Source organism: Salvelinus sp. IW2-2015, linkage group LG3 (assembly GCF_002910315.2).
Source record: "Salvelinus sp. IW2-2015 linkage group LG3, ASM291031v2, whole genome shotgun sequence".
Lineage (NCBI taxonomy): Eukaryota > Metazoa > Chordata > Actinopteri > Salmoniformes > Salmonidae > Salvelinus > Salvelinus sp. IW2-2015.
This window is the reverse complement of record NC_036840.1, coordinates 22668884-22679340: the sequence shown is the minus strand read 5'-3', so window position 1 is coordinate 22679340 and position 10457 is coordinate 22668884. Positions and strand designations below refer to the sequence as shown.

The 10457-nt window shown below is 44.2% G+C and overlaps 1 protein-coding gene across 1 annotated transcript in view; it reads right to left on the bottom strand.

Moving 5' to 3' along the window:
- The window catches only part of shtn2 (shootin 2), a 38378-nt gene extending 28579 nt beyond the window's left edge, over positions 1-9799 (bottom strand). Inside the window, exon 1 of the mRNA XM_070435322.1 lies at positions 9678-9799. The gene's annotated coding sequence lies outside the window, so the exon portion shown is untranslated. The remainder of the gene's footprint in view (positions 1-9677) is intronic.
- Positions 9800-10457: the final 658 nt, after the last annotated feature.

Below are 10457 nucleotides of genomic sequence, written 5' to 3'. Positions count from 1 at the left end.
TTGATAGTCTGTGGTGATAATACAGAACTCACTGGGTGTAGGGGATGACGATGTGATGCCTTGCGCCAATTGAGGACACACACACTCCACCCAGCATCTGGCATCTGTGTGTGTGATTACAAGTTGTTGTTTATTGCTTTGTATGGAGGCAGCAGGCTATGGATGGACCAGGGCACAAGGCGAGCATCTGGTGGTGCCAACTGCAGCTGCCTGGCTTATCATAGTCATGATACTAGGACTAATGCCCCAGATAGCTACGGGTTCGTTTGGGAAGAGTACGTCAATGTACAGTATACAGTGCATTCGGAAAGTGTTCAGACCCCTTCCCCTTTTCCACATTTTGTTACGTTACAGCCTTATTCTAAAATGTATTAAATATTTTTTTCATCAGTCTACACACAATACCCCATAATGACAAAGCGAAAGCAGTATATTTGAAATTTTTGCAAAAGATAACAACAGAAATACCTTATTTACATAAATATTCAGACCCTTTGCTATGAGACTCAAAATTGAGCTCAGGTGCAACCTGCTTCTATTGATCATCCTTGAGATGTTTCTATAACTTGATTGGAGTCCACCTGTGGTAAATTAAATTGATTGGACATGATTTGGAAAGGCACACACCTATCTATTTATTAAGGTCCCACAGTTGACAGTGCATGTCAGAGCAAAAAACGCCCGGCCAAACTGAGCAATCAGGGGAGAAGAACCGTGGTCAGRGAAGTGACCAAGAACCCGATGGTCACTCTGACAGAGCTCCAGAGTTCCTCTGTGGAGATGAGAGAACCTTCTAAAAGGACAACCATCTCTGCCGCACTTCACCAATCAGGCCTTTATGGTAGAGTGGCCAAGACGGAAGCCACTCCTCAGTAAAAGGCACATGACAGCCCGCTTGGAGTTTGCCAAAAGGCACCTAAAGGACTCTCAGACCATGAGAAACAAGATTCTCTGGTCTGATGAAAACAAGATTGAACTCTTTGGCTTGAATGCCAAGCGTCATGTCTGGAGGAAACCTGGCACCATCCCTACGGTGAAGCGTGGTGGTGGCAGCATCATGCTGTGGGGATGTTTGTCAGTGGCAGGGACTGTGAGACTAGTCAGGATCGAGGAAAAGATGAACGAAGCAAAGCACAGAGAGATCCTTGATGAAAACCTGCTCCAGAGCGCTCAGGACCTCCGACTAGAGCGAAGGTTCACCTTCCAACAGGACAACGACCCTAAGCACACATCCAAGACAACGCAGGAGTGGCTTCATGGCAAGTCTCTGAATGTCCTTGAGTGGCCCAGCCAGAGCCTGAACTTGAACCCGATCGAACATCTCTGGAGAGACCTGAAAATAGCCGTGGAGCAACGTCCAACCTGACAGAGCTTGAGARGATCTGCAGAAAAGAATGGGAAAACTCCCCAAATACAGGTGTGCAAGGCTTGTCGCGTCATACCCAAGATGACTCGAGGCTGTAATCGCTGCCAAAGTGCTTCAGCTGAGTAAAGGGTCTGAATACTTATGTAAATGTGATATTTCCTTTTTGGGGGAGGGGCGTAGATTGATGAGGGAGGTCTGAACGTAACAAAATGTTGAATAAGTCAAGGTGTCTGAATACTTCCAAATGCACTGTAATACATAGCACTCACTCACTTTCTGTCAGCTAGTTTATATTTTATATTTATATTATTTGTCTGTTGACAAGTAATCATTAACACATACATGTGGACATGAATAAACACACAAACACACACACAGACACACACAAATACACACACTTCACCTGCCATGCCTTGCCCTGATCCGCCCTGCCTCTCTCAACAGTGATGACAGTGTGATAGGATTATCCAGATTTTGGCAGGACCACAGCTACAGATGACTGAGAATCTACCCTGCAGAAGTCACCCAAAGGTCAATGGGGTCACGACCCCCCAGGGCAGACAGGACACAAGACAACTGGCAGGGGTAAGGGGAGGAGGAGGAGGGGGGAGAGCGGCTTGGAGGAGGAGAGGAGGGGATGGCTCAGTTAGAGGTAAAGATAGCGCAGGAGAGAGGTCTGAAGAGTTGCGAGGGGAAGATTGCAAAGAGAAAGGAGAAAGAAAGGTTTGTTGAAAGAGTGAGTGTTTTAGGAACGGCGGAGAAGAGAAGAGGATGAGAAGAATTGAATGGGAGGTGATACGATATAGAGAGTTTAGGCTGTCACTGGTTATCTGGGGATAGTTAACAGTAGAGAGGCGAGGGAGGAGAGAGGGAGATTGGGATAGTTATAAGCGAGGGACAAGAGGGAAGAGAAAAGGGGAGAGAGGAAAGAGAGGGAGGGAGGGAGGGAGGGAGGGCGGAGGAGGGAGGGAGGGAAGGGAGGGAGGGGTGGCGATGGTGACGGGTAGGTGTCTGACGTGCGAGGACGGAGGCGAATGGTATGTTACGGGAGGGGCAACGGAGGTGAGGGAAAGAGAGGTGAGTTGAGCAGTGATGTACGTATGAGGAGAGTATAGTATGACGAGTATGAGAGAGGAGATAGGAGGAGAGAGAGATGAGTAGAGAGATGAGGTAGTAGGAGAGATAGATCGCGACGGTGATCAGCAGTACGTCAGAGAGAGATTCAGCAGAGAGGTAAAGCAGTGAAGAATGAAGAGTGAGTGCTAGTACAATGCTGCTACTCTTGTCTGAGAAGATATGCTTATTCCTAGTTATCCCGCAGGCTATGTTCTAGTTGTTCTGCGAGTGTGTTTTCTCGTGGAATTAGGAGTGCGGCAATATCCTTCCAGGATACCCGGGCCAGGTTGATTAGAAAGGCCTGCTCGTTTTAGGGAGCGTTTGACAGTGATGAGGGGTGGTCGTTTGACCCCGGACCCATTACGGACGCAGGCAATGAGGCAGTGATCGCTGAGATCCTGGTTGAAGACAGCAGAGGTGTATTTGAAGGGCAGGTTGGTTAGGATGATATCTATGAGGGTGCCCATGTTAACAGATTTAGGGTTGTACCTGGTAGGTTCCTTGATAATTTGTGTGAGATTGAGGGCATCTAGCTTAGATTGTAGGACGGCCGGGGTGTTAAGCATATCCCAGTTTAGGTCACCTAACAGTACGGACTCTGAAGATAGATGGGGGGCAATCAATTCACATATGGTGTCCAGGGCACAGCTGGGGGCTGAGGGGGTTCTATAACAAGCGGCAACCGTGAGAGACTTATTTCTGGAAAGGTGGATTTTTAAAAGTAGAAGCTTAATCTGTTTGGGCACAGACCTGGATAGTATGATAGAACTCTGCAGGCTATCGCTGCAGTAGATTGCAACTCCGCCCCCTTTGGCAGTTCTATCTTGACGGAAAATGCTATAGTTGGGGATGGAAATTTCCGCATTTTTGGTGGCCTCCCTAAGCCAGGATTCAGACACGACTAGGACATCAGGGTTGGCGGAGCGTACTAATGCAGTTATGAAAACAAACTTAGGGAGGAGGCTTCTGATGTTAAAATGCATGAAACCAAGGCTTTTACGGTTACAGAAGTCAACAAATGAGAGCGCCTGGGGAATGGGTGAAGTACTGGGGGCAACAGGGCCTGGGTTAACCTCTACATCRCCAGAGGAACAGGGGAGGAGTAGGATAAGGGTACGGCTAAAGGCTATAAGAACTGGTTGTCTAGTGCGTTGGGAACAGAGAATTAAAGGAGCAGATTTCTGGGCATGGTGGAATAGATTCAGGGAATTGTGTACAGACAAGGGTATGGTAGAATGTGAGTAGAGTGGAGGTAAACCTAGGCATTGAGTGACGAGGAGAGAGGTATCTATTTGGTGAAATATCAGTGTGCAATCACAGCAGCAAGATTTGTGACCTGTTGCCACAAGAAAAGGGCAACCAGTGAAGAACAAAAACCATTGTAAATTCAACCCATATTTATGTTTATTTATTTTCCCTTTTGTACTTAAACTATTTGCATATCGTTACAACACTGTATATAGACATAATTATTTTGGAACTTGTGAGTGTAATATTTACATTTTTTTTCTTTTTTTCTTTTGTTTATCCATTTCACTTACTTACTTACAATGTAAACATGTGTTTCCCATGCTAATAAAGCCCCTTGTATGTTCTGGGGGGAGTACAGTAGAGAGAGAGAGAGAGAAGACGAGAGAGAGAGAGAGAGAGAGAGAGAGAGAGAGAGAGAGAGAGAGAGAGAGAGAGAGAGAGAGAGAGAGAAGAATGAGAGAGAGAGAGAGAGAGAGAGAGAGAGAGAGAGAGAGAGAGGAGGGAGAGAAAGACAGAGAAACAGAGAGAGAGAGAGAGAGAGAGAGAGAGAGAGAGAGAGAGAGAGAGAGAGAGAGAGAGGACGAGAGAGAGAGAGGACGAGAGAGAGAGAGGACGAGAGAGAGACACAATGAAATGTGACAGAGCAGCCTCACAGATACTTGTGAACCCTCGGTGACTCCACTGTGCTGTGAAAACAAAAACAAACCAGAACGATGCCGCGAGGCCCTCTATTTTTCTGTTTCTGTTTGTGCATTTTTTTCTGTCCAAACATACAAAAACATGCTTTATATATTGGAACCGAATGGAGAGCCATATCACTTACATTTTGACCTCCAACCATTTTGTAAACTATTCTGATACGATTTGGATTACTATAGTGTAAGGACCAAATGATTTGATGTAGTCATGATATGAGATTGAGCAATTCTAATACATGCACGTCTCATGCACATACAGTGAGCTCCAAAAGTATTGGGACAATGACAATTTCGTTTTTGTTTTGGCTCTGTACTCCAGAACTTTGGATTTGAAATGATTCAATGACTGTGAGTTTAAAGTGCAGACTGCCAGCTTTAATTGGATTGTATTTTCATCCATTGTCACGCTCTGACCATAGAGAACCATTGTTTCTCTATGGTATAGTAGGTCAGGGCGTGACTAGGGGGTGATTTMATATATGGATGTTTATGTTGTATTCTAGTTTATTATTTCTATGTGGGTATTCTAGTTTTCATATTTCTAGGTTGGTGTGCTTGATATGGTTCCCAATTAGAGGCAGCTGGTTATCGTTGTCTCTAATTGGGGATCATATTTAAGATGCATTTTTTCCACCTGTGTTTTATGGGATATTGTTTTGAGTTAGTGCACGTAGCACCTCTGTAGTCACGGTTCGTTGTTTCTTTATTTGTTTTGTTTTAAGTTTTCACTTTAATAAATAATGTGGAACTCAACATCCGCTGCGCCTTGGTCCGATATTTATTCCAGCGAACGTGACATCCATACAGAATAGAATATGAATAGAGAATAGAGAATAGAATATGTTTCTAAACACCTCTACATTCATGTGAATGCTACCATGATTATGGCTAGTCCTGAATGAATCCTGAATAGTGATAAGTGAGAAAGTTACAGATGCACAAATATCATGCCCCCAAGACATGCTAACCTCTCACCATTACAATAACAGGGGAGATTAGCATTTTTTTTGGGGGGGGGGTATATTTGTGCGTCTGTGACTTACTCTGTATAATTTCAAATCCAAACTGCTGGAATACAGAGACAAAACAACAAAAAATGTGTCACTGTCCCAATACTTTTGGAGCTCACTGTACATACATACATACATACATACACACATACACACATACATACATACCATCATACAAGCGACCACATGACCACACAGACACACACACTACACATACCTAGCATACATACATACATACATACATACATACATACATACATACATACATACATACATACATACATACATACATACATACATACATACATACAAGAAAATAAATAAGAAATAAACAATCTGAAGAGTATGGAATTCAAGAACTAGGCCAGAACTGGCAACATGTCTGCTGACTGACATGTTACTGTGTATTCACTGTTCACTGTCTTCTACTAGACTAGAGTAGAGAGAGAGAGGTTCTACTGCTTGGAGGACTGTAGGTGGCGCTGTAACTCTGTGTTCTGCCACCAGTTGCATTCTCTGTATTTCTCCATGCAGAGTCCCGGACCAACAAACCAACAGCAAGCCAACATTGAAACTGAGAGGCCACAGACCTAGAAATAAATATAGAAGCTGTTGTTTGTTGCACACATTTAATTAACTATATTAATTATGTTGAATTCATGGAAATATATTTTAATATATGCATTTGGCCATCAGTGTCCCCCTCAAATGTGGCCTTGTGTTCAATTCTATTACTTTTCAATTGAATTATCACTGCACCTGAGAGACTATTTTCATCGGAGAGACTATACGCACCTTAGAAAGTATCTACACTGACGACCCACACATCCAACCCTTACACACAAAGTTACACACAAACACACACACAAACATGCATCAACACACACGAGCACTCAGAGCTGACAAATGGCACACACACTCACAGTCAACACTGCTGTTCTAATATATACTATTGATTCCACGACCCACTTTATATGTGTATATTGCTTCTACTACTTGTTGTTTTTGACTTGCCTCTTTTCATTGTTTTTTTTATTTATTAATGCATTGTTGAGGGCGCTAGCACATGAACATTTTGCTGAACCTTTTACACCTGCTGTAAACTGTGTATGTGATGAATACATTTGATTTGATTTAATATTATACTCATTCGAATACAAATGTATTCAATGTTGAGTTCAATTACTCAGAATGATTTGGAACTTAATTCCTATTCTAATGTTGCTTTGATAGTCTTTTATTTATCTCGACCAAACTATTAACAAATGTAGCAATTTAAATGCAATTCATTTCGATTTATTTGAGCGAATATTTCAGGTAATTGAAAAGCTGACGAACATCAATGATCTGAAGTGTTTGTGTGTGTGTGTGTGTGTGCGTGTGTGTGTGTGTGTGTGTGTGTGTGTGTGTGTGGGTGCATGCATGTGTGCTTTGTGAATTGAGAATGAGAAGGGAAATTATGCTGCTGTGTGTGCACGTTGAAAAAACGTCATAACAGCACAAAGAGGTCATCTCTAGTCTCGAAAACGCCATTCGAATCGGCAGACAGACAAACAATGTCAGTCAGCCAGTGAGCGTCTTATTGACCTAGACTTGGTGGCATCACACACCGTGGTACACCCTCTTCATCACCACCGTCTCAGGATCATGAGTTTACAGAGGAAACTGTCTGTCTGCTGGGGCCGACTGGCACACAGTGGCACAGACAGCTGATCACCGTCTCATACCCGTAATGGCTGATCACTGTCTCAGAGTAGAGCCAGAATGGTGGCAGAGGAAGCTGGCGTCTGGGCAGGCACAAAGTGGCACAGTCAGCGACCGCCAACCAGACATCCCTGGCACAACAGTCGGCAGAGAAACAGACTGGGACGGAGTTGAAGGAGACTGGTTGGCTAATATAACTGGGCTAGTAGTTTATTTTACGGTGAACTAATTAATTGGTGTTTACCTGGTAAATTATAAGGTATCAATGAGTACTTTCTGGTACTTACTCCAATTAATTGAACACAATTAACTGTAACTACCTGAAACCAAATAGTGCCAAATGGTGCTTGTTGCAASAAGTCCCAAAGACACAGTTAAGTAATTAATAGGTTATTCCTTTGTAATTACCATGTTACTATGCAGTTTCCAAGTAAGTACTAGGTCATTTCTGTAAAATGAAGTGCTACCATGACTGGACACACACACACACGCACGCACGCACGCACACGCGCGCATGCACGCACGCACATAGGAGGATGATTTATGGGTGACTTGCTCAAAAGTTTACATTGCCATGGAGCTGGGATTAGGGCTGTTACGGTGACCGTATTAGCGTCACTAAGGCGGTCACAAGTCATGACCCGCAGTCAAATTCCACGTGACCGTTTAATTACGGTAACTAGGCTTCTCCAAGCTCTGATGCTGCTATTGGTCGTTAGCAGCTTACCAAACTTGCTAACTGCCTGGTACTCAGCACTCTATTGTCCCTCTAATCACTCAGACATCAATGCAAATGTTTTCAAAAATCAAATCAAACACTTTATGAGAGCCCGTGAGCTCACGTTGCGCAACATTTCTATAGGCTATGCAATTGCGGGAGAAAACAGAGTGATGGCCTCTACTAAAAAGAGGAGGATCTGATCAGCTTTCTATAGGCTAGACCTACTATATTCATTTATTAACTTTCCTAATATCAAACACATTGGTTTGCTTTATAACAGGAGTATAGCCTACCAGGCTGGCATGAAAATGAACCACAGGAAAAGCGTCCTTCATTCGCTATTTAAGTACATAGATGGCATGTATTTTATTCCCCATGCCCCTGTTCCGAGACAGGTGAATGATAACGGTCCAGGTCCATACTAAATCAAAACTAATTTCACACATATATTATTTAGTATGTGTAAAGACAACATTAAATTAAGAATAGTCTGATGGCTGACAATATTAGCCTATCACTTGTGAATGATGTATTATCACTTGTGAATGATGCCCAGCGTGTTCAGTAAGGCAAGAAACAGCGCAATACCTTAAAAAAAAAAAAAACATTTTTCAAAACATAGTCGCACACCTCATGTAGCCTAGCCCATAGGCCTATATGTTTTGATAAGGTTCGTATCACAACTAAAGTGGCCAAATAACTTCTTAAAACTAAGCACATTAATCCGCTTTACAACCGGTTTAGAGCCTAACTGGCAGACATAGGTGGCGTGTGAGTTTCAAGTTTGGGGAAGATCATTTTCACCAATAAAAAAATCTGCTTTATATTAAAGCATTATATGTATAATTCCATTTGCGGTCACTTTTGAGAACAGTGTTTTCCAGATAATTGATTGCGTTTTGGAACATTCACACTTATAGCCTTCTGCCGTGTGTGCATTGATGCACTTATAATGTGAAGAAATAACCTAAAACAGCCTGAGATCTTAATCAAATTCACGGCATGTCTCAGTAAAGCTGGATTACACACCCTCTCTCTAACCTTCACCCTCCACTGCACTCTCTCTCCTTTCACCTTCTCCTGCCCTCTCTCTCCTTTCACCTTYTCCTGCCCTATCTCTCTCCTTCCACCTAATCCTGCCCTGTCTCCTTACACCTTCTCCTGCCCTTTTTTTCTCTCTCCTTTCACCTTCTCTTGCCCTCTCTCTCTCTCCTTTCACCTTATCCTGCCCTCTCTCCTTTCACCTTCTCCTGCCCTCTCTCCTTTCACCTTCTCCTGCCCTCTCTCTCTCCTTTCACCTTCTCCTGCCCCTCTCTCTCCTTTCACCTTCTCCTGCCCTTTCTCTCCCCTTTCACCTTCTCCTGCCCTCTCTCTCATTTCACCTTCTCCTGCCCTCTCTCTCATTTCACCTTCTCCTGCCCTCTCTCTCATTTCACCTTCTCCTGCCCTCTCTCCGTTCACCTTCTCCTGCCCTGTCTGTCCCTCTGCCTCTATCTGTTATTTGTTAATTAACAAACCACAAGTGAACCAAACGTTAGCTAGCGATGACGTAATACCCAATTTTCCACTTGCTTCACTGTCTATCACATCACTAGATCAATTCCCATCCATTGATATCACAGACGTTTCACCTAAATCTACCAATCAGTTCCACTGATTCCTCACAAATCGAACAGTTCTTTCCCTTCCCTCCCACTCCCATCCACCACGCTCGTTAATCACACACAATCACACGTCGACAAAGACAATGAGAATCAACCAGAGAGGTGGCGGTCATAATGACAGAGCTCTAAAGACTATACTCTACTCACCCCCTGTGTGCTCTGCTGCACTAGCACCTGTGTTAAGCCCTGTGGCTCGAAGCTCCCCCACTTAACACTCTCTGTAGTCTGAGCTGCCGAGAGGAGATCTCCAAGCCCCTCTCTACTCTTTACTTCCCCTGTCCTGGGCTAGACAGCTGTGGGGGCTTCAGTGTGTGAACCCCCCTTCTCCCTCTCTGTCTTCCCTCTTTYCTTCCCTCTCTCCATCTCTCCCCCCTCTTTCTTTCTCCCTTTCTCCCCCCTCTCTCTCTCTTTCTCCTACTATCAAACTCGCTCTCTCACCCTCGCCGAATCTCTCCCTCTCTCACACTCTCTATCTCTCTCTCTTCCTCCCTCCCTCCCTTCCTCTCCCCTTCCCTCTCTCTCCCTCCATCTCTCACTATTTCCATTCCCGCCCTCTCTTTCTCCCTCCCTCTCTAGCTCTCCCTCTCGCCTTCCCTCCCTCTCTCCCTCCATGCAGCTGGTGTTGGTGGAACCTTGACCTTTATTAGTTCTGACATGCAGGAGCACTGATTCTGTAAAGGTCGTGACCCCTCACAGTAGGCCTTGGCAAGGCTTAGTCCAGAGAGACTCGCACATCTGCGTGCCCCAGTCATGTTCCGCAGAGCTGCGACTGTCCCACTGTGTATGCACACATCCCCTTCACACACACACACACATACGAGTATACACACGTAAATTCACACACATACACAGGTGTACACACACAGGTGTACACGCACATATGCACACACACACACATACAGGATTACACATGCAAACACATTTACA